Source organism: Stegostoma tigrinum, chromosome 9 (genome assembly GCF_030684315.1).
Source record: "Stegostoma tigrinum isolate sSteTig4 chromosome 9, sSteTig4.hap1, whole genome shotgun sequence".
NCBI lineage: Eukaryota > Metazoa > Chordata > Chondrichthyes > Orectolobiformes > Stegostomatidae > Stegostoma > Stegostoma tigrinum.
Genome location: NC_081362.1, coordinates 16837514 through 16862842, shown reverse-complemented (window position 1 = coordinate 16862842; position 25329 = coordinate 16837514). Strand labels below are relative to the sequence as shown.

General features: G+C 42.7%; 1 long non-coding RNA gene across 2 annotated transcripts in view; it reads left to right on the top strand.

The window, feature by feature from the left end:
- The first annotated feature begins 65 nt into the window (after positions 1 to 65).
- The window catches only part of LOC125454702 (uncharacterized), a 103754-nt gene continuing 78490 nt past the window's right edge, over positions 66 to 25329 (top strand). The window contains exon 1 of one of the 2 annotated variants that reach the window (XR_009446124.1): positions 66 to 427. This is a non-coding gene — a long non-coding RNA (uncharacterized LOC125454702). Of the gene's footprint in view, positions 432 to 25329 lie in introns of both variants that reach the window. The other variant, XR_007248084.1, reaches the window with a different exon arrangement.

The following is a 25329-nucleotide window of genomic DNA, read 5'->3' as shown; positions in this document are numbered from 1 at the left end:
GCAGCGAATTTAAGGCATTAATATGGACTCCTTCACTGTCGGGTCACTTTGATTTTTTTAAAGAAAACTGCGCCCTTAATTTTTTTTTGCGTTTGTGCTCCCTCCGCATATAATTGTTTGTCAGAAACATGCTCTACCATGCGATGGGCTATGTGCTTTAGCACTCCCCTCCCCCTTGTTTCTGGGCTTTCAAAATGCTGGTTAGAGAGGCAGCTGGGAGGAGACATTTTGTGGAGAATTGGCTGTTCGGCGGCGGCAGGAATTGAGTGTGCTGACCATAACCCTCTTTTTCTCACTGCTGATGTCATTAGTGGACTATGCACAAAATGTCTGCTTTTCAAGATGCCTTTGGCAAGTAATTTAGAAAGCATCTACTTTGCATCTGCACAGTATAACTACAGGCAAACAGGAAGATCTTGGAGCTGTGGTCAGTAAGTGTGTAACTTACCTCCCCGGTTGATTATTCAAAATAATTCAACGCTTTTTTAAAAATGCATTGGGGTGCATCGTTAGATGGCATGGGATTGCTTACCCATGTGCCCCTACAAACCAAATTGCTTTCCAGTCCTGAGCTGAGCCATTACTTCCAACCTTTGATCTGGACAGTGAGTTGTCACAAAGCAGACCCATTTTACTAAAGACGTTATATTGCTGGTGGCATCATATTACTGATGGCAGAGTGTGTTGAACAGTGAGAAGTGCACTTGCAAAATTTGTTTGGAAGTGTGGGTTCTGGTAGGATTCACTATAGTCAGATTTTTACTCAAACTATATATCCAAAGTACACCAAATTATATAAACTGAAACTTTTATAAGAGTAGCAACAATTAAGAGGCACCTTTATTTTTCCTTTTCTCTGTATTTCCCTTTATCTTTTATGTGTCTGCTTCCATATCTCTCTGTTTTAGTTTCTTTCACAGATCCTAGGTTTATAGGATTTACTGATGTGAGTGCTATCCCAGCATTCATAACTGTAAGTGAAAGCCTTATATTAAAACTGTACATCCTGCGGTTTTAATAGAAGCCTTTCACAGCCACTAGGAATGCTGGGATAAGCCTGTCTCCAATAAATGAAAGACAAATCTGAAATTACTAGCCTAACCTGTACAAGTGTGAGGCTGTGACTCCATTACAGGAGCGCAGGGGTATACACAGTGTGATTTACCAATCTCCAGTACAGGCACAATGTGATTGTCCAATATCTCATATTGGCACAGTGTGACTAGCTTAACAGTTGAACTGGCACAGTGTGATTTACCAAAATTGCATACAGGTTCTGTGTGATTTACCAACTTCTATACAGGCATAGAGTCGGTTAGTGTTGTACAGTGAGGTAGAGGAAACCATTCAAGTGAAAGGAGTAAATAGGAATGTTGTGACATGGTGGGAAGCAGTATAATCAGGAGGATAGACACCATTCCTTGAAACCTAGAATGAGAGTCCAAAAGGTTGTGTTGTCTGTTGCTGTTCTTCTGATCCTCCTGGAGTAAAAAAAAACCTCAAACCTGAAGAAAGCCACATTATTCCCGCTCATCGGTTGCTCAAGGTTTATGTCTTTGAAACAATAAGTCAGAGACTTTGTAAGCCTGAACCAGTTACTTTTTGCCTCCTGCAAATGAAAGAACCTGGAGAAGAGAGATGAAGAACAGTAAGTCCTGACAAGTGGAAAAAGATCATCTCTGAAGCAAAGGGACGGGACCACTGAACTACTTTCTCAGTTTTCCTTCTGCCCATAACACCCATTTTATTATGTCTATCAGTATATGGTGTGTACAGGGAATTTTAGAAGTGTGTTAGAGTATTAACTGATGAATTAGATGCCAATGGTTCACAATTGTTTAACCATGGCTGGAACCCATTGATTTTCTAATGAATAGTAATTCTTGTTTAGTACAGAAATTCAGACTGTGCTTCCTGTCATCCTCAGTTTAAACGGCAGGTAAATTGAGGACTTTTGCATATCTTCATAACATTTTTAACTTTTGTGACAATTCTAGGAAAAACAAAGTGGGCCTAATTTCCAGCATGCTACTCCAATGAGATGTAACACTGTGCATCTCCTTATTCAGTAAAGGATATAATTGTGTTTGAAGTGGTTCAGAGAAGAATCTCTCAACTCATTCCTGGGATGAAGGTCTTATCTAAATGAAGAAATATTGAACAGAATGGGCCTACAACAATTGGAGTTTAAAAGAATCAGAAATGATGTCATTGGAACGTAAGAACCTGAGGAGACTTGATAGCATGGATACTGAGAGAATATTTCCTCTTGTAGAAAAGATTAATATTAGAGAACACAGTTTAAAAATGAAATGCTTCCTTTTTGAGATGGAGAAGAGAATTTTTGTTTCTCAGCAAGTCACGCACAAATCCATGGAATTACTCTCTCCACAAAGCACTAAAGGCTGTTAATTTTATTCAAGGTAGGGGAGGCTGGGTAGATAGAATTTTGATAGACAAGTAACTCAGGATTTGGGGATAGAAGATAGGATACTGCAGGTGAGATCACAATAATAGCAATAATGATCTCATTGACTGCTGGAACAGGTGTGAAGGGCCACATGGCATACACCTGCTGCTAATTCCTGTTTCTATCAAACTACTAATGGCACTGTTTTTATTTTATTGATTGCCCTTTAATCAGTTCTCTTCAAGTCATAGAATGATGGTCCTTTGCAGGTCATTTGCTTTGAGAAGAGTTCATTTTATTGATAACAGAGGCAGGAGCAATTGCCCAAGGTTGCAACTTATTCCACACAGCTTACGGGGCTATTCCTTGTTTTGTGATTCAAGTTCTCCCTTACAATACCTATGTTTGACTAAATTGTTCCCAATGTAAGGAGATGGTAAGTGGTTACTCCAAGTAGCTCAACCTCGGCCCCAGTTAAAGCTTCTCTCTGCAAGTCTAGGGAAATAGGATAATCAGGAACTGTGTCTCTGCTTACTTGATCCTGTTCAAGGGCCTTTATTGGCAATTGGGTATAAGCAAACAGTGCCCACTCACAGACTTCCATTGCCATTTGGCTCCTCATTAGATTTATTGGTGCAAGTTCTGACACCCAATTTTAGCCAGTATCACGCAGCTCACGAAGCTCAGTATTCTCTTCCTGTTTGGTTTAGGTGTGATTCTAGAATTTCTCTAGCTGCACTGCTGTAGTGTGACACCAATGTAATACATTGTGTGTAACATGGTGTGAATGTATAAAACAGTATGCAATGGTATAACAATAATGGATTATTTGATGAAATTGTACATGGTGTGTTATTCTGGAGTTTTAATGTACCATATACCATAAAATAATAAGATCCTGGATTATATCCTAATTAGATCCACTTTGGTGTCACACCAGACACCACACTGGTAAGAGTGCTTGCGCATGTACAGTGAACAGCCAGACACACACACAGCTGCCAGATCATGATGGGTACATGCTGATTTGACACAAGTGGTTTTTGGAGCTCAATGTTCCCTCTCATAACGTGTGCATTCAGCAGCAATGACACCCCACCAGCGATATTTAAAGAGATCATCCACTGCTCACAGATTAGTTGCTGATTGATTCCTTCTGGACATTACTTCAATTCTACAAATGTTTTGTGCTTTCTTTGTCTGTTTAAATTTGCAAATGTCTGCAGGGAGTGGTGTGGTAACATCTGAAAGATGTATTGCTGACTTCAAGGCTGGTGCACAAACCAACTGCTCCTAACCATGAGTGTGCTATTCTCCTTGGCTTACACATAGCCTGCAGAAAGAACAGAGGTCACGTAGAACTGGACAAGCTGCTGGATGAGAGAATGAGGAATGGTGATGAGCTCTCAGCAGGAGGCCCTATCTGCTCAGAGTGTTAAGAGCATAATTCTCCTTCCTGAAACGTAGCAAAGAGCAATACGTGTGGTGTCAAATTAATGTTTTAGGTCCAGTGACCCTTACCCAGAATTGGACCCACAACCTTAACTCTGATTTCATTCCACAGATGCTGACAGGTTGCTGAGCTTTTCCAGCAATTTCTGTCTCACTTCCTTAATGTTATTAGTTATATGAGACCTCTTTTGTAAATATGAGCATTCGTAAGTCAGAGATCCCATGTTTTTCAGAAAGAAGCAGGAAAAGCAAGGTTCACTAGGATTTCAGTCTTCCCAATGGGACATAACTGCACAAATATCACTTGTCAGGTGCAGCGTATTGACTTTGCCTGATACTAGAGCCAATCGTGATTCCACTCCTCACCATCCAGCTGGTGCATGACTATAGTTAGAGAAGTAGGAATATCAGTGTCGTGGCAGCAATCATGATAGCTTCATTCTGTGGCAGCCTGTTGTGCTGCTTTTCAGCCACAATGGTAAACCAAAGGGTGGCTACTAAACAATTGGGGCTTTCCATTGGGACAAAGCTGATGACACTCCAGTACAAATATGAAGCATGCATAAAATGAAAGTTCAGCTGCCACATGAAAAGCTGAACAATTCTTTTTTGGCTTTATCGATTTGGAGTCCTGCCGAGGGCGGCAGGGGCTCTAACAAGAATTGGCAGGGCCCATTGTATGCTGCACAACACTATAAACAAGAGGGGCAGCCATTGTGACCAGCAGTATGGCAAGTTTCTTAGGCGTGGAAGGAATTGCTCCTCTGAATGTCATATTTATTCATTGGCCATCATAGTTGAACAGCTCACTATGAAATGAGTGTGTAAGGCTTGTACCAATGCTGACCATATGAGGGTGTGGTGAAGGTTATGAACATCAGGTAAGAGTCCTAATTTGTCAAGTAGACATTGGTAAGTGAGACAAACTGATGACAATCCAAGCCTAGTGATGCAATTGATTAGTTACAGCATTTGAAGATGTATCCTTTGACTTGACAACTCATGTAAATTTCTTACAGAACTGTGTGCAGCACCTTAGGGCTCAACTCCTGGCATTGATCCGATGCCTTCTGACTATGCAACTGCCCAAAGATGGAATGAATGGCCCCAATACAAAGAAGACTTCTATTGCACAAATGAAAGGAGCTGAAAGAGGGACATTATTTAAAACCATAGGCAGACCAATTTAAATATGAAGACCAATAGTAAGAATCTAGGCAAATATGGTATGTGCCAAAATGTGCCTTTTAAACAGATTGTACTGTGAGAACCACACATCCCACCTATAGCAGGAGCTCAATATTCTCAAAACATGATCTCAATGTTTTGTGTCAAAAATCACATGACGCCTAGTTTTAGTTTGACAGGTTTATTTGAAGGCACAAGTTTTTGGAGCCTGATTTCTTCTTCAGAATCTGTTTGACTGTAACCTGGTATTATGTGATTTTTGAACTTGTCCACCCTAGTCCCACAGCAGCACCTCCGCATCAACGTTCTGTATGATTTACTACAGTGTGGTCTGAATTATAAAACTTTTTTTTTCCATTCTAGATACTTAGTACTATAAACACTTGAACTTTAGCATGAGATCTGACACAGACAATTTCCAAAATGGTGTCTCACAATATTTTCAGGGTATGGGAGGCAGAAATAGCATGCGTCCTGGTTGCCCTGAAACCTCTAGGAGTCATAGATTAAGCTTCAGGACACTGCTGGGAACAACCCAGGAGGAAAAAAAAAATCACAGGAACATTGATAAACCATTTCCTTTCAACACTTATACTGAATGGTTGTACATGTATTAGCATTATGTCACACACAGTGATATTTGTTCCTTTCAATTGCCTATAATCATTGCATTTGTATGTTAGGCATGTCAGTTTTCTTATCTTCAGAGTGAATGTTCCAATTAAGTAAAATCAGCAGCAAACATATTCATTTTTTTTAAATAAAAAACTTTTTTAATAACGCATGCTCGCACTAGATTTTAAAACACTGCATCTCACTCATTTGTCTCACTCTCAGATGTACAAATATTCAATAAAGGTGAAGATAACATCATACAGTTATGACTTGTAATTATCTCCGTCTCTTTCATGGCGAACCTGTAGTTCCTTAGATAAAGGTGATGCTTTAAAGTTGAATGCAAGTCTGGTGAAGAAATGGTTCTCCATAAATTGTGATGTTTCTGATAGTTGGATTTTCAGCAGGTTGAATTTGGAACAAGTTGGATAGGCCTTCCCAATTTAGGGTCTTCCACTACCAAGGTACTGCCTTTTATGCATCACATTGTCTGCTTAGATGGCTTCAAACCTTTCAGAAGGATTTTCTCTGCAGAACAACTTCTTGCTGTTTTGTTAAGAGCATACAAAAAGTGGCTTTGTCATCATGAGACTTCCACAAGTTGAAAAATATTTTTTCCAGACAAACGATGTGGTTTCTGTTGATTGCAATTATTCCATGTCCTTGTCTGATACCTGAGAGTTTCAGACAGTTCTGTCTTTGTGTTTGAAAGGCCATTTGAAATTTTGACTTATCTCTGGGGAAAAAAAACATTGATACAACTGTTGTTTGGAATGCTCCTTTTGTACCCTCTTGGGGCAGGAGAGTGGTTTCCATCTCCAAAAGAAGTCAGGTGTCCCTGGCATGGCCATATTTTGCAGTGTTTTGATCAATATTGACTGAAGTCCACTATATACTGACACATGACAGTGGAGCCAGAAAAGGCTTTTTGACTTACAAAGTCTGTTCACATTGCAGTTGCATCATGCCATGAGAATGGATAGCTGCATGGGCAGTTGAGTGAAATTTAGCTTTGAGCAGTGGTAGGAAGGATGTTATGTGGTGAACTGTCAAAGTTACACCCTGCAAGGGCTGACAATTATAACAAGTGGTGCCCAAGATTTCAGCAATCCAATCAAGGTATTGCACGACTCTGGAGAACTGCGGTGAAAACGGAACTCCAAGAAACCCTTGTACATTATATGAAGGAAGCTATGATTACATTAGAACCATACCCTGTGCATGCACACTTCCAAGGAAAGAGACATACAGCCATGAAGAAAATGAGTGTGCCTTGAAAACCCAGGTGAAATCAACAATTTACTGTAGGAACAAGACATCATTGTGCTGGATTCATACCAAATTTGCCACTGAGACACCACCGGCACGGGAGCTAGCCAGAAAGAATGTGCAATGAAGCAGGGAATAGTTTTGTGGTTACATTAAAGGGGGACATTACCATGGAGTCAAAGTCGTTTCTGTTCATTGATTCCTCTTGCAGCTTACCATGGACAACACCAGAACAACCTTGATTTATAAAGTGCTTTTGACATAGAAAGTCATTCTAAGCCAATTTACTGAGGTGTAATGAGAGGGGAAAGTGCTACCACTGAGGGCAGGGTGACTTAATGGGAAACTTCCTCAGTGCTGAAGTTCCTGTGCAGCATTAGTAACATCAAGCTGCTGCTCATTTCTTGAATAACGATTCTGATATAACAAATTGATATGTTCTTTTCCCTAAATATGAGCACTGTTGTTGGTGTAGAATGAGCTAACAAGGGCACAGGTCAACAGCAATGCTGCTTATTTATTCTTCCGTCTTTTTGTTTGGTTTTACTGCCAAGTCGGCATAAGAGCAGATGGGAGCTGATCTTACCAGTGCCAAAATATCCAAAAGTTATTCACTGAAGTAATTGTTTCCATCTGGAATCTTCCATCTGACAAGATGGGACTTGACTCACTTTTCTCTCCACATACAGAATTATATGTTACCTCTTGGACTAATTTTGGTCACCTAAGGGGATGGAAAAGGGATTTCCCAAATTTTTATTTTCTCATAACGGTGGGAGTTTTATTTATTTGTTGCCACAAAATGGTTTGGATTCAGATGGATGAGGTAGTGAATATGTTGTAATGCAGAGTATATATTCATTGTGTAGTATTGGCCGGATGGACCAGAGGGTCTTTTTGTGTCCACTGTTTGTGTAATTTTGTCTTTATGCTAGCACGTTTTCTATTTTATAAGAGAATTTTGTGTTTTTTTTTTCTCTAGTGTGAGTATTGGCTCATTGGGATAATGCTGACCTTTGAGTCAAAGTATTGTGAATTTTAGCAACTGTCCAAAAATTTGGATGAGCCAACTTGATTATTAGGTCAGGGTATTGTTGAGGGAAAGGGCTGAAACTGTACCAAAATTGTACCTACTACATTACATGACAAAATTATCCCTTTTCCTTGTGATATTCTGGCTAATTTCATATTTCTAACCTAATTAAGAAATTGTGTAGCAACTTTAATGTAGAAAAATACCCCAAGGTGTGTAATCAAAGAGGAGTGGATGAGGTGAGGAGCCGTAGACAGACAGTCAGCATCACTGAAAGGAACAGGCAAGGTGAATACCCTGAGACTGACAGTATCAGAAAGAGAAATGGGTGAGATGAGGACCTAATGAGGCAGGCAGCTAGCATCAGAGAGAGGGAGAGATGTTGGTGAGGAGACAGAGTAACACACACACACAAAACAAAAAGAGGAAGAGGACAGTACAGCCCAGCACAGCTAATAGAACACAGCAAGATCCCTTTAGCAGTCAGAGCTAGATTCATTGGAGCTGATTTGAATTGATTCTTGGCTCTGCGACAGAGAAAGAGCAAGCTGTTTGGTGAATGTCTGATAAGTGGTTTAGATCTCTTCTTTCCTTAAATTTCAATACAATATGCAAGCTTTTGGTAAAATTAATAAAACATATAAAAGATCATGAAAATACATAGAACATAGAACAGTACGAATCATTTAATCCAACAATTAAAATTCATTAAAGAGAACGGTTCAGGTGATATGCCAAAGCTGCAGCATGGGGGAGTTCCTTGATCCAGGGCAAGCGCGTCTGGAGTCAGTGTTTGAAAATCGAGCAGCTTTGGCTCAGAATATATGAGCTTGACGCTGAGCTACAGAACAATCCAACCTACCACAGAGGGGGAACATTACCTGGAGTCTTTGTACCAGCAGGCAGTCACATAACTTAGGGTAGGGTTTTCTAATTTGGTTAGTGGTCAGGGAAAAGAATGCGTGACTGTAAGTGACGTAGGTAACAGGACACAGAGGGCAGGAGTGTCAGCTCCTGCAATTGCCCAATGGGTGTGAAGTTATTTGAATCAGAGTGGTAAGGGCACAAACCAATCCTGGCCCCATGATCAAGTGGGAGGAGCAACAAAGAATGCAGCAGTAGTTGATAGTATAGTGAAAGCTATTGTTACCGCTCTCTGCAACAAAGAGCAAGAGTCCAGATGGTTGTGCTTCCTACCCAGTGCCAGGGTTTGGAACATCTGTTCTGGGGCTGGAAAGGAATTTGCAGCAGGAAGTGGAGGAGCCAGTGCTCCTGGTCCATGCAGGGTCCAACCCAACATAGGCAGAACGAGGAAAGAAGGTCTGTTTTGCATGTATAAGGAGCTAGGCATTAAACTGAAAATCAAAACCTCAAAGGTTATAATGTCTCAATTATTACCTGGGCCAAGTGTAAATTTGACATGGGGCACATAAAATTGGAAAGATGCACAGGTGGCCCAAAAATTGGTGTAGGAGACGGGGATTCTGATCTGTGGACTGCTGGCACCGGTAATGGGAATGTGAGAGCTGTAATGTTGGCATAGTCTACACCTAAACCATGCTGGAGGCCAGTGTTATTGCAAACTGCGTAATTAGAAATTTAGTCAAGGGATGAACTGTGGAAAGATGTGGTATGTGAAAGGGTAGAGACAGGCCATTAGACAAAAATAATAAAATGGGAACTGAGGGTTGGAGAATGACAAGAAGAGGCGTAGAGAGTGGGAAAAAAAACCCTCAGAGCACACCAATTGTCAAGACTTGAGATTATAAAGTAACAAGAAAGACAAAACTCTCCATCTGAACATGTGCAGTGCTCATGATAAAGTGAATGAACTGATACCTCACATTGAAGTCAATATATGTAATCTGATAGCCATTAGAGAGGTGTGGTCTCAGGATGACAAGGATTTAGTCTTGAAATGATGGGTATGTGACATCCAGGAAATATAGGAAGTTAGGAGAAAGTGGAGGGATAGCTTTGTTAATTAAGGGTGTTATTTATGGATAGTAGGAGATGAGGAATAGTAGGGCAAATAAATTACTAGCGAGATTGGTTTACAGGCCCCTTGAAATAACCACGTTGTGGGACAAGGTATACGAGAAGAAATATTGGATGTTTGTGATAAACAAATGGAAATAATTATGGGTCACTTTCATCTACCTAGCAACCTGGAAAAACAGGTTGGTAGTAGTAGCCTAGAGGAGTTCATAGAATGCTTTGGAGATGGGTTCAAAATAATTGCTGTAAGAAACTAAGCAGAGAGCAGATTTTATTAGGCTTCATATTGTGTAATGTGATAAGGTTCATTAATGACCTCAGTGTTACATAGCAGCAACCACAGTATGTTTGAATTTTATACCCAGTTTGAAAGGGAGAGGATTGAGTCTAAGGCTAGTAGTTTAAACCTAAATAAGGCTATCTATGTGGGTGTGAGAGTTGAGCTAGCTGGTGTATTGGCAGGGGATAGATCAAGCGAGACATAGTGACATGCATTTAAGGGGATATTAAAGAATACACAGAATAACAATATTCCTTTATTGAAAGAATTCCGAACGGAGGACCCACAATCCATAGTTAACTAAACAAGTTAGTGAAGGTATCAACCTTAAGAAAAACTGCTTAGAGACCTGTGGCAGGTATAGCGATTGTTCAGAATATAAGGAATGGCAGAGCACGACTCAAAAGTTAATTATAAGGAAGAAATTAGAGTAGGAGAAGAAACTAGCTAGGAATGTAAAAATGGGTGGCAAGAGTTTCTCTAGGTATTCAAAAAGGAAAAGAGTAAATAAATTGAGTGTTGATCCTCCAGTGAGTGAGAATAGAGACTTAATAGTAGACAATAAACAAATGGTGGATGAAATGAACATTTTGCTTCTGTATCTACCATAAGGGATACATAACTCATTCCAGTAATAGTTAAAAAATCAGCAGGAAAGGAACTTAGAAAAATTATAACACAGCATGGAACTGGAGGAATATAGCGGCATCAGAGGAGCAGGAAAGTTGTTGTTTCAGGTCAGGACCCTTCTGAAATGGGGAAGGGAGGTCAGAAATAAATAGAGGAGGGATGGGACTCGAGAAGCTGGGGTGAGATGGTGATAGGTGAGTGCAAGTAGGGAGTGGTGGGGATTGGTTAGTGGGATGGGAGGGTTGGATGGGTGGGAGGGAAGATGAACAGGTTGTGTCAAGGCAAGGAGGTGGGGATGAGAGGGAGGGTTGGACATGGGATGAGGCTGGGGGTGGGGAGATTTTAACACTGGTGAATTCCATGTTTAGGCCATTGGACTGTAGGCTCCTGAGGCAGAATATGAGGTGCTGCTCCTCCAGTTTGCGGGTGGTGTCATTGGTCTCCCACCTATCCACCCCTCCCATCCAACAGATCAATCCCCCCCCACTCAGTCCCTGCACTCACCTATCACCAACCCACCTCCCTTCCCCAGCCCCACCCCTTCTCTCTGTGTATTTATTTCTGAGCTCCCATTCCTCTCCCCATTTCTGAAGAAGGGTCCCAATCCAAGTTGTCAACTTTCCTGCTCCACTGATACTGCCTGGCCTGCTGTGCTCCTCCAGGTCCATACAGTGATATCTCTGACTCCAGCATCAGCCGTTCTTGCTATCTCTTAGGAGAATGATGAACATGAAGGAAGTGGTACCAAGCAACTGCTAGAGGTATGGTCTGCCAAGTCTAAATGGATTTCATCTTACGATTTTAAAAATGCTATGAGGTGGTAAATATGTTAATGTTAATCTTACAACTTTTCAAAGGCTCAGGAGAGGGTGCATAGGACTGGAATCAGGTATATTCCAGGCCAGTTAATTTGACAGATTTTTTTGGGGGTAACGTATTTGTGTGGAAAGAAGTTTGGTTGGCTGGCAGAAAGCAGAGAGTGTGCATAAATGTGTCTTTATCTGATTGGCAGAATGTGATGAGTGGTGCCTCCACAGTGGTCTGTGCTGGAGCTTCAACTTTTTACGACTTTTATTAACGGCTTAGCTTAGGGGAGTGAAGGCATGGTAGGTAAATTCACTGACAACATCAAGATAGGGAGGAAAATATGTTGTAAAGGAAACATAAGGGAGTTGCAGACAGATAGAGAAAGGTTGAGTGAATGGGCAAAACACCTGGCAGAGGGTGTATGATGCGGGAAAATGTGAAGTTGTGCATTTTAGCATGAAAAGCAAAGTATTACTAAATGGAGAGCAACTGCATAAGTCCAAGGCATAAAGGCATTTGGGTGTTCTGGTGCAGGAGTCACAAAAGGTTACAATGCAAGTACAGCGCAAGTCGTCAAGAAGGCTCAACGGATGCCATCCTTTATGAAGAAAGAATTGGAGATAAAAATAAAGAATATTATGCTTTAGCTATACAGGGTATTGGTGAAACCACGGAGTCATAGACCTGTACAGCACAGAAACAGCCCCTTTTAGTCCAACTTGTCCTTGCCAATTAGATGTCCTAAATTAATCTAGTCCCATTTTCCATCATTTGGCCTATATGCCTCTAAACCCTTCCCTTTCATGTACCCATTCAGATGCCTTTTAAATGTTGTCATTGTTATACATTTAACGTAAGGTCCTGGGGAGTGTTGCTGAACCAAGAGACCTAGGGGTGCAGGTTCATAGTTCCTTCAAAATGAAGTCCCAGATAGACAGGGTAGTAAAGAAGGTGTTTGGTATGCTTGCCTTTATTGGTCAGTGCAATGAGTATAGGAGTTGAGAGGTAATCTTTTAGTTATACAGGGCATTGTACCTCCACTTCCTCTGGCAACTCATTCCACACATGCGCCACCCTCTGTGTGAAAAGTTTGCCCCTTAGGTCCCTTTTAAGTATTTTCCCTCTCACCTTAAACCTATGCCACCTAGTTTTGGACTTCCCCACCCCAGGGAAAAGACATCGGCTATTCATCGTATCCGCGCTCCTCATGATTTCATAAACCTCTATAAGGTCCCCCTCAGCCTCCAATGCTTCAGGGAAAATAGCCCCAGCCTTTTCAGCATCACCCTATAGCTCACACCCTCCAGCCCTTATAAATCTTATAAAGCTTTTCTGAACCCTTTTAAGTTTCACAACATCTTAGCTATAGGGAGATCAGAATTAGATGCAGTATTCCAAAAGTAGCCTAACCAATGTCCTGTACAGTCACAAAATGACATCCCAACTCCTATTCTCAATGCACTGACCAACAAAGGCAATCATACAAAATGCTGCCTTCACTATCCTGTCTATCTGGGACTCCACTTTCAAGGAACTATGAATCTGCACCCCTAGGTCTCTTTGTTCAGCAACACTCCTCAGGATCTTACCATTAAGTGTATAAGCCCTGCCCTGATTTGCCTTTCCAAAATGCAGCATCTCACATTTATCTAAATTAAGCTGCCACTCCTTGGCCAGGGCCCATCTGATCAAAGTTTCACTGTACTCTGAGGTAACCTTTTTCACTGTTCACTACCTCCAATTTTGGTGTCATCTGCAAACTTACTGACTATACTCATATGTTCTCATTCAAATCATTCATATAAATGATGAAAAGCAGTGGACTCAGCACTGATCCTTGTGGCACACTGCTGGTCACAGGCCTCCAGTCCTGAATTCCTCCACCACCACCCCCAGTTCTGTATCAAAATGGCTAGTTCTCCCTCTATTCCATGTGATCTAACCTTGCTAACCAGTCTACCATGCAAAACCATGTTGAACGCCTTACTGAAATTCATATAGATCATGTCTATCACTCTGCCCTTATCAATCCTTTTCATCATTTCTTTAAAAAACTCAATCAAGTTTGTGAGACATGATTTCCCACACATGAAGCCATGTTGATTATCCCTAATCAGTCCTTGCCTTTCCAAATACATGTAAAACCTGTCCCTCAGAATTCCCTTCAACAACTTGCCCACCACCGATGTCAGGCTCACAGGCCTATGGTGGCCTGGTTTTTCCTTATTACCTTTCTTAGATAGTGTCACTACATTATCCAGCATCTGGTCTTCCAGTGCCACACCTGTGGTTATCGATATTAGCTTCCCACAGAGTTCTAGGGTACACCTGATCATGTCCTGGGGATTTGTCCATCTTTATACATTTTACGATGTCCTGCACCACCTCCTCTGTAATATGGACAATTTTCAAGACATTGCTATTTATTTCACCACGTACTATATCTTCCATATCCTTCTCCACAGTAAATGCTGATGCAAAATATCTACCCCATCTCCTGCGCTTCAAAACATAGGCGGCCTTGCTGATCTTTAAAGGGCCCTATTCACACCTTTGTTACTGTTTTGTCCTTAATGTACTCTACGCTGTAGTGTCCCTTTGGATTCTCCTTAGCCCTATTTGCCAAAGCTATCTCATATCCCCTTTTCGCTCTCCTGATTTCCCTCTTAAGTATACTTCTACTGCCTTTATACTCTCCTAGGGATTCACTTGATCCCTGCTGCCCATACCTGATACTTCCTTCGTTTTCTTGACTAACACCTCAATTTCCTAGTCATCCAGGACTTCCTATACCTACCAGCTTTTCCCTTCACCCTAATAGGAACACACTGTCTCTGGGCTCTCGTTATCTCATTTTTGAAGGCCTCCCATTTTTGAGCTGACCCTTTACCTGTAAATATCTGTCCCCAGTAAACGTCTGAAAGTTCTTACCTAATACTGTCAAAAATGGCCTTCCTCTAATTTAGAACTTTAACTTTTAGACCCAGTCTATTCTTTTCCATAACTATTTTAAAGCTAATAGAATTATGGTCCCCCACTGACACCTTAGTCACATACCCTGCCTTATTTCCCAAGAGTAGGTCACGTTTTGCACCTTCTCTAGTAGGTACATCGATATTACTGAATCAGAAAAGTTTCTTGTACATATTTAATTAATTCTTGTCCATCCAAGCCCTTAACACTATGGCAGTCCCAGTCTATGTTTGAAAAGTTAAAATCCCCTACCATAAGCACCCTGTTATTCTTACAGATGACTGGGACCTCCTTACAAATTTGTTTCTTAATTTCCTGTTGACTTTTGAGACTACAACTCCAATAAGGTGATCATTCCTTTCTTACTTTTCAGTTCCACCTGAATTACTTCCCTTGGTATAGCCGTAATGTTATCTGTAATCAAAAATGCCATTCTCCCTTCTGTCATGCTCCCCCTTTCTGTCTTTCCTATAGCACCTATACTCTGGAACATTAAGCTGCCTGTCCTGTCTATCCCCGAGTCATATCTCTGTAATTGACTATGATATCCCAGTCCCACGTTCCCAACCAAGCCCGGGTTCATTTGCCCTACCTGTCGGGCCTTTTGTGTTGAAATAAATGCAGTTTAATATGACGGTCCTATGTCATTCTCTGCCTTCCCTGACTGTTTGACTCACTCCTTTTCCCAACTGCACCAGTCTCAGACTGCTTTCTTTTCTCACCGTCTCCCTGTGTCCCACCACCACCAAACCCCATCCCCACCCTTACTGGTTTAAATCCTCCCGAGCAGTTCTAGCAAATCTCCCTGTCAGTATATTAGTTCCCATTCCAATTCATGTGCTATCTGTCTTTCTTATACTGCTCACTTCCACCCTAGAAGAGATTCCAATGATCCAAAAATATGAATCCTTCTCCCCTGCACCAGATCCTCAGCCACACAGCCACCTGCTCAATTCTCCTTTTCCTACTGTCACAAACTCATGGCACCAGGAGTAATCCAGATATTACTACCCTTGAGGACCTACTTTATAAATTTCTTCTAAATTCCTAGATACTCCCCCCAGAATCTTGTCCTTTTTTCTTCCTATGTCATTAGTTCCAATGTGTACAATGAACTCCCATTGGTCCCTCTCCCCTTTGAGAATATTCTGGACCCTCTCTGAGATATCCTTGACCCTGGCACCAGGGAGGCAATACATCATTCTGATGTCTCGCTGTCAGCCACAGAAATGTCTGTGCCTCTGACTAGACAGTCTGCTATCACGATTGATTGCTTGCAACATTCCATATCCCTTGTTACATTAGAACCAGTCTTAGTACCAGAAACCTGACTGTCAGTGCTATACTCCCCTGACAATGCATTGCTGCCTACATTTTCCAAAACATCATACTTGTTTGCGATGTGATTAGACACAGGAGACCCTTGCACTTCCTGACTATCCCTGCTACCTTTCCTGGAGGTAGCCTGCCTACCTGACTGTATCTGTGTTTTTTCTCTCTTCCTGTAATTGCTATCCATCGCACTCCCAGCTCCTGTAAATTCCTCATTGCCTCTAACTGCTGCTCCAACCAGTCCATGCGATCCGACAGGATTCACAACTGAACACACTTCCTGCAGACATAATCATCAGTAACATGGAAACTCTCCCTAATCTCCCGCATCTGACAGGGAGAGCACATTACTCTACTAAAGGCCATCTTTGCACCATAACAATCTACAGACCCAGGAGATAGCTCAGTCTTCCTGCTCTAAACACACTGCTCCAGACTAACTCAGTACCTATGTTTTATATTTTTAAAGTTTAATGAAGAGACAGATCACAATAAAAAAAAATAGAATCAAAAAAAACCCACTCTATTCTAGATTTACAAAACAACCAGTTAGGTAGAGTATGATTAGGGCCAGTGAAGGACCGTAGTGGCAAGCTGTGCATGGAGTCCGAAGAGATAGGAGAGGCGCTAAATGAATATATTTTGTCAGTATTCACACAGGAAAAAGACAATGTTGTCGAGGAGAATACTGAGATACAGGCTATTAGACTAGACAGGATTGAGGTTCATAAGGAGGAGGTGTTCGCAATTCTGTAAAGTGTGAAAATAGATAAGTCCCCTGGGCTGGATGGGATTTATCCTAGGATTCTCTGGGATGCTAGGGAGGAGATTGCAGAGCCTTTGGCTTTGATCTTTATGTCGTCATTGTCTACAGGAATAGTGCCAGAAGACTGGAGGATAGCAAATGTTGCCCCCTTGTTCAAGAAGGGGAGTAGAGACAACCCCAGTAATTATAGACCAGTGAGCCTTACTTCGATTGTGGATTACGTGTTGGAAAGGATTATAAGAGATAGGATTTATAATCATCTAGAAAGGAATAATTTGATTAGGGATAGTCAACACAGTTTTGTGAAGGGTAAGTCGAGCCTCACAAACCTTATTGAGTTCTTTGAGAAGGTGACCAAACAGGTGGATGAGGGTAAAGTGGTTGATGTGGTGTATATGGATTTCAGTAAAGCGTTTGATAAGGTTCCCCATGGTAGGCTATTGCATAAAATACAGAGGCATGGAATTGAGGGTGATTTAGCAGTTTGTATCAAAAATTAGCTAGCTGTAAGAAGACAGAGGGTGCTGGTTGATGGGAAATGTTCATCCTGGAGTTCAGTTACTAGTGGTGTACCGCAAGGATCTGTTTTGGGGCCACTGCTGTTTGTCATTTTTATAATTGACCTGGATGAGGGCAGAGAAGGATGGGTTAGTAAATTTGCAGATGACACTAAAGCCAGTGGAGTTGTGGATAGTGCGGAAGGATGTTGCAGGTTACAGAGGGACATAGAGAAGCTGCAGAGATGGGCTGAGAGGTGGCAAATGGAGTTTAATGCGGAAAAGTGTGAGGTGATTCACTTTGGAAGGAGTAACAGGGATGCAGAGTACTGGGCTAATGGTAAGATTCTTGGTAGTGTGAATGAGCAGAGAGATCTCAGTGTCTATGTGCATAGATCCCTGAAAATTGCCATCCAGGTTGATAGGGTTGTTAAGAAGGCGTACGCTGTAATAGGTTTAATTAGTCGAGGGATTGAGTTTCGGAGCCATGAGGTCATGTTGCAGCTGTACAAAACTCTGGTGCGGCTGGACTTGGAGTATTGCGTACAGTTTTGGTCGCCGCATTATAGGAAGGATGTGGAAGCATTGGAAAGGGTGCAGAGGAGATTTACCCAGGATGTTGCCTGGTATGGAGGCAAGGTCTTATGAGGAAAGGCTGAAGGACTTGAGGCTGTTTTCATTAGAGAGAAGAAGGTTAAGAGGTGACCTAATAGAGACATGCAAGATGATCAGAGGATTAGATAGGGTGGACAGTGAAAGCCTTTTCCCTTGGATGGTGATGGCAAGCACGAGGGGACATAGCTTTAAATTGAGGGGTGATAGATATAGGACAGATATCAGAGGTAGGTTATTTACTCAGAGAGTAGTAAGGGCTTGGAATGCCCTGCCTGCAACAGCAGTAGACTCACCAAGTTTAAGGGTATTTAAGTGGTCATTGGATAAACATATGGATAATGATAGAATAGTGTAGGTTAGATGGGCTTTAGTTTGGTTTCACAGGTCGGCGCAACATCAAGGGCCGAAGGGCCTGTACTGCACTGTAGTGTTCTATGTTCTATGCTCTATGTTACACTTTAAAAACTAGCCACTTAGCTGTGAACTACCCCACACATGTTTTTCCAAGGTCAGCTATGAATTTCACTGTTTGTTTATTTCTCTTGGATAAACTCTGTTGTCCAGAGGTATTTGAAACCAAACAGCAGAGCCAGTCAGCTATGTTGGTTCACTGCTGGGTCAGATAGTTATGCAGATTTACTTCTTTGTTTAGTTCACTTCCCCACTACTCTTTACTTTGCCTCTCTTCCTCCTTTTTAAAGTGCCGCTGTTTTGATCTCTTTGTTTTCGAAAGTTCCAAAACAGTGAAGCAGCTTATAAATCAGTAATTACTGCTGCCAGAAGTTGAGGAAATCAGCTACAACACTGAAAATATCTCAAAAAAGGAGCAGCTTTTACAATCACATTTTTCCTTCCTCCATCTTGGATTATCCAGAATCTTGTACTCTGTGCAGTTTTGGTCTCCTTATTTATGGAAGGATATAATTGCATTGGGGGTAGATCAGAGGAGGTTTACTAGGTGAATACCTGGAATGCGCAGGATGCCTTCTACGGCAATGTGATTTCCCTACATTGTGGAAATGGGCCCTTCGGCCCAACAAGTCCACACAACCCCTTGGAGCATCCCACCCAGGCCCATTCCCCTATAACCCATACACCCCTGAACACTACAGGCAATTTAGCATGGCCAATCCACCTAGTCTGCACATCTTTGGACTGTGGGAGGAAACCAGAGCACCTGGAGGAAACCCATGCAGACACGGGGAGAATGTGCAAACTCCACACAGACAGTTGCCTGAGGCTAGAATTGAACCTGGGTCCCTGGTGCTGTGAGGCTGCGGTGCTAACCACTGAGCCACCGTGCCGCCCCTGTGTGACTGGGTGGGATTATTTCCACTAGAGTTTACAAGAGTGGGGGATGATTTGCTGAATATTCTTGATAGTGCACTTGTGGAACTGATACTTCTTGTGAGTGAGTTCAGAGCTAAGAGGCTCCACTTTAAAACTAGTGGTTGTCCTTTCAGGGCAGAGTGGAGGAGAATTTTCTTCTCTCAACAGAGTTGTGTGACTTTGGAATTTTGTACCACAAAAGGCTATAGAGGTGCAGTCATTGAATATTTTTAAAATTAGAGCTGGATAGATTCCTGTCAGATGTAGTGGTCAAGAGTTTTTGGGAGTAGTTGGGAATGTGGAATTCAAAAGACAAACAGGTATGAGTGATCTTATGGTTTACTTCTGCTTCTATTTTGTCTAACTGGCAAATATCGACATCAAGCCAAAAAGGAATGTTGGAAACCCGTAAGTTTTGTCAAGAAGGTAGGCTGAAAGATAGGGAAAGTAGAGAGGCCAAGGTGTTTAGATTAGGAATTTTTGAATTTAGGGCTTAGATAATTGAAAGAAAATTCACAAATTGTATCAGAAAGACATACAGTATGATGATTTTTATTTGGTAGTACAGAACTTGAGCACTGCTGGAAAAGGACATATTTGTCAAAGCTTTTCATCTTGCACTAATAAAGACAATTCGCAAAAGTACTGATTCAAGAGGAAATATGTATAAAACATAAGTGGAGATTACTCCTTATTGGTTGGCAAGTGGACTCCTGTTGGGGTTGCCATGAAGAATGCATCAATAGTGACTCAGAGTAACAGGCAGGTTTCCGTGTTGACAAATCTGTCAGAATTCTTTCAGGAGGTAATGAGCCAGTCAAAACATGGACTGCAAGTGGATGTTATTTATTCGCGTTTCCAGAAGGCCTCTGACAAGGTGCTGCACAAATTGCTGCTACATAAGATAGGAGCCCATGGTGTTAGGGGCAATGTACTGGCATGGATGGAAGATTGGCTGACTGGCAGAAAGCAGAGAACAGGAATAAGGCCATGTCCATTTCAAGCCCACCGACTCCCACAGCTACGTAGAATACACCTCCTCCCACCCACCCTCCTGCAAAAACTCCATCCCCTATTCCCAATTCCTCCGCCTCCGCTGCATCTGCTCCCACGATGAAGCATTCCACTCCCGCACATCCCAGATGTCCAAGTTCTTCAAGGACTGCAACTTTCCCCCCGCAGTGATCGAGAACACCCTTGACCGCGTCTCCCGCATTTCCCGCAACACATCCCTCACACCCCGCCACTGCCACAACCGCCCAAAGACGATCCCCCTCGTTCTCACACACCACCCCACCAACCTCCGGATACAACGCATCATCCTCCGACACTTCCGCCATCTACAATCCGACCCCACCACCCAAGACATTTTTCCATCCCCACCCCTGTCTGCTTTCCGGAGAGACCACTCTCTCCGTGACTCCCTTGTTCACTCCACACTGCCCTCCAACCCCACCACACGCGGCACCTTCCCCTGCAACCGCAGGAAATGCTACACTTGCCCCCACACCACCTCCCTCACCCCTGTCCCAGGCCCCAAGATGACATTCCACATTAAGCAGAGGTTCACCTGCACATCTGCCAATGTGGTATACTGCATCCACTGTACCCGGTGTGGCCTCCTCTACATTGGGGAAACCAAGCGGAGGCTTGGACACCGCTTTGCAGAACACCTCCGCTCGGTTCGCAATAAACAACTGCACCTCCCAGTCGCAAACCATTTCCACTCCCCCTCCCATTCTTTAGATGACATGTCCATCATGGGCCTCCTGCAGTGTCACAATGATGCCACACGAAGGTTGCAGGAACAGCAACTCATATTCCGCTTGGGAATCCTGCAGCCCAATGGTATCAATGTGGACTTCACCAGCTTCAAAATCTCCCCATCCCCCACTGCATCCCAAAACCAGCCCAGTTCGTCCCCTCCCCCCACTGCACCACACAACCAGCCCAGCTCTTCCCCTCCACCCACTGCATCCCAAAACCAGTCCAACCTGTCTCTGCCTCCCTAACTTGTTCTTCCTCTCACCCATCCCTTCCTCCCACCCCAAGCCGCACCTCCATCTCCTACCTACTAACCTCATCCCACCTCCTTGACCTGTCCGTCTTCCCTGGACTGACCTATCCCCTCCCTACCTCCCCACCTATACTCTCTCCACCTATCTTCTTTACTCTCTATCTTCGGTCCGCCTCCCCCTCTCTCCCTATTTATTCCAGAACCCTCACCCCATCCCCCTCTCTGATGAAGGGTCTAGGCCCGAAACGTCAGCTTTTGTGCTCCTGAGATGCTGCTTGGCCTGCTGTGTTCATCCAGCCTCACATTTTATTATCTTGGATTCTCCAGCATCAGCAGTTCCCATTATCACTCACTCAACAGGAATAAGGCAGTCCTTTTCAGGATGGCAGCTGGTGATTAGTGGAGTTCTGCGGGGGTCCATTGTGGGACCACAACTGTTCACTTTACACATTAATGATCTAGATGTAGGAAATTGGGGCATGGTTGCTAAGTTTGCAGATGAGGCAAAGATAGGCAGAGGAACAGGTAATGTTGAGGATGCAGGAGGCTGCGGAAGGACTTGGACAAGTTAGGAGAGTGGGCAAACGAGTATCAGATGGAATATAGTGTGTGAAAGTGTGACATTATGCACTTTGGTAGGAAGAATAGAGGCGAAGACTATTTTCTAAACAGGGATAGGCTTTGGGAATCTGAAGCACAAAGGGACTTGGGAATCCTCATTTAAGATTCTGTTAAGGTTAACACGTAGGTTCAAACAGCAGTTAGGAAGACAAATGCAATGTTAGCATTTATTTCAAGAGGGATGGAATATAAGAGGAGGGATGTACTTATGAGGCTCTAGCCAGACTGTATTTGGAATTCTGTGAATAGTTTTCAGCCCCATATATAAGGAAGGATGTGCTGGTGTTGGAGGGGTTTCAGCTGAGGTTCACAACAATTATCCTGGGGATGAAGGGCTCCTTCTATGAGGACTCTGGGTCTGTCCTTGATGGAATTTAGAAGGATGAGGTGTTATCTGATTGAAACTTACAGAATACTGAGAGGCTTGAGTAGAGTGGACATGGAGAAGATGTTTCCTCTAGTAGGAGAGACCAGGACCCAACGGCACAGCTTCAGAGAGAAAGGATGACTCTTTAGAACTAACATGAGGAGGATTTTTTTTTCAGCCAGATAGTGGTTAGTCTGTGGAACTCATTGCCACCAAAGGCTATTGAGGCCATTGAGCACATTTAAACAGAGATAGATAAGTTCTTGATTAGTAAGGGAACAATGGTTATAGGGAGAATACAGGATAATGGGGTTGAGAAACATATCAACCATGACTGAATGGTGGAGCAGATTCGATTGGCCAAATGACCTAAATCTCCTCCTAATTCTTACGGTCATATGAGTTTCATTTATCTTTGACAGTGGTTACAGTCACACGTTAACTGGCCTAATGATTAAATTGATCGTTTACACGTTTGTGACTACTTGTGGCATCATGGGGGTTGACCCCCATTGCACTTTTCCCATCAGGATCAAGGCCTGAGTCTCTGCTGCTGTTAGCATTGGGCATTTCTTCATTTTCTCCTCTTCCTATTCTTCCTTGAGCACAACAAAGCCATTACAGCCGTTGTGTTTAGCTGACTAAATGTTTTGTATTAGAGTATCAATCTGTGAACAAACAGGAGGAAAGAGATATTTTGTTTCCTTCTGAGAACTTGCCCTAGTCAATAATAACCTTTGGGACCTTATCAGGCCACTCCTATCCTGAGCCTATCTTCTGTTTCTGCTCTAAAGCAACTTTCATATGTCGAGGCCCATCCTGCTTCACCATGAATGTCTGTCCTCTTCCCCAGTCAACCGTGTACAAGGAGAGAAAACCCTGAAATCATGGAATTAACAGCTCCATCCAATGTCCTTAAAACCCAGGCTAGTGAGACTCCTGCATAGCTTCAACTAGACCAACTTTCTTCCCCAGCAATGCTGTTGAGTGTGAGTTATCCTTCAACTCAGAGCTCAATGCATTACATGACATGTTATAAGTAGCTAGAGCAAAGTAGCCTTCATGTTGCAGTGAGTGCTTTGTTTCAGTGTACAGTCTTTAACGAAGAACTCATGCAATCTGATGTTTATTTGTTACTGTTTTAGATCATTCACATTTGACTGTTTGAGTTGTGCAGGAATATATGCAACTTGGGCTCAGCCTCCACCCACTTTTGCTGCGTATTCTCAGTGAAGTAAGCCATTTTTCACCAGCATGAGAAACTAATCATCTGTATTCATTTCTCTTCTGATTCTTTCACCTACAATCTTCAGCCTCTAACTTATACTCTTCTCCCTTCCTTTATAAACATAGGATATTGCAGAGCCTGGAAATCTGAAACAAACACAGAGATTGCTGGAGATACTTAGCGAGTCTGGCAGTACCCATGGGGAGTGAAACAGAGTTAATGTTTCAAGTCTGGTATGACTCTACTTCAGACCTCTCCTCCCTTTGACTAAATTCCCTTTTCTGTCACACTTCAATATCCTGACTCTGTTTACTATTTCCAGTGAGTATTCCAACATTTCCCTTGAGCTCCCTGGCCTTAAACTGAAACCACCCTTTTGACAATTCATCCACTCCTTCACCCTCACCGGCACACATCACGTCCCCATTCCATTTCTAAGCATTAACATACAGTTCCTATTCTTCCTTGACCCCTTGCCCATATCACTATGGCTCTACCCTTTTGCCTCCATTGCCCGGGATATTTCTGTCGCTACAAATGGCCACACCTTTTAAATGTTAATCCCTGCCATACCTTCCACCATTCCCACAACCATCAGCCCCTTTTGTACTCAGTCTCTTTAGTGTTTTCATACCATTTCTATTTAGGTCGTAGTGCCTGTCCTGGAAAGGTTTCCTGGCAGCTGCCAGTGTGAGCACCTCACTGACTAGCTGCCCTGGGTAGACTGCATCCCTTGCACAGTAACGGTAGACAACAGTAAGCCCTTTCAAAACTGATAATGAATGAGACTTTTCATGAGCTAGTTGGCTCAGGCAGGCTGCATCCCTTACACTGGAACTGTTTGAGCAAGGAAACACATTAGTTATGAAGGATCTATGCTAGTGAAGAAGCATGCACTCTCCAGTGCTTCCAGGATTCATCTACCCACCAGGCATACACCTCATTTGCAATGTCATGCTTGTGACCACATGATTTTCTCATTTTGACTCAAAAGATTGTGACCCGTAACATAACTCCAGCGTTAGTGAATACTCATTAATTGACAATAAATTTAAATGAAGTTCCAGGCCATCATTGTTGGGAAGGCTGATCTTCCTAAAAGTTTCTGACAACTTAATACCAGAAGTTGAACTCACCAGCACAAGTCTCAGTTGTGCTTTCCTGCCCTATTAAGTTCCCCATTCTGATTCTCTGTTCAGTCCAGACGGGCCCAGAAGATTCTGCCACTTGCTTCTAAGGCAGAAGGTCAAGGACGCAAGTCCCACTTCTGAGACCCGAGACCTTAACCTAGGCTTAGACTTAAAGTAAGAGGCTTAAAAGTTAGCACATTTCAGTGGTCCCCAGTCTCACAGATGCCAGTCTTCAGCCAATTAAGATCACTCCATGTGATATCAAGAAATGGATCAAGGACCTGGGTACTGCAAAATTTATGGACCCTGATAACATTCTGGCTTTAGTACTGAAGACTTGTGTTCCAGAACTCGCTGCTCCCCTAGCTAATCTTCCAGTACAGTTACAACATTGACATCTACCCAACAATGTGGAAAATTGCCCAGGTATGTCCTGTATGCAGGAAACAGGACAAATCCAACCAGGCCAAAAATTGCCCCATTAGTCTACGCTCGATCATCAGTAAAGTGATGCAAGGTGTTATAAAATAGAAGCTGGTGTTCTGTCACTGAATCACCCCTTATTTACTCTTGCACAGTATGCTGGCTGGAACGAACCAACCAGTCAGCCAGCTCAGAGTCTGTCCTTAACTGAGGAGATTCTCATCTCCTGGTTAAACTTGTCAGCCAAAGCTTTCCTGATTTGGCCCAGGTTAAGAACCCCAACCCAGAACCTCACAGTTAAGGAGGTCCACCTGATTCCAATTCTTTGAGAAGGTGACCAAACAGGTAG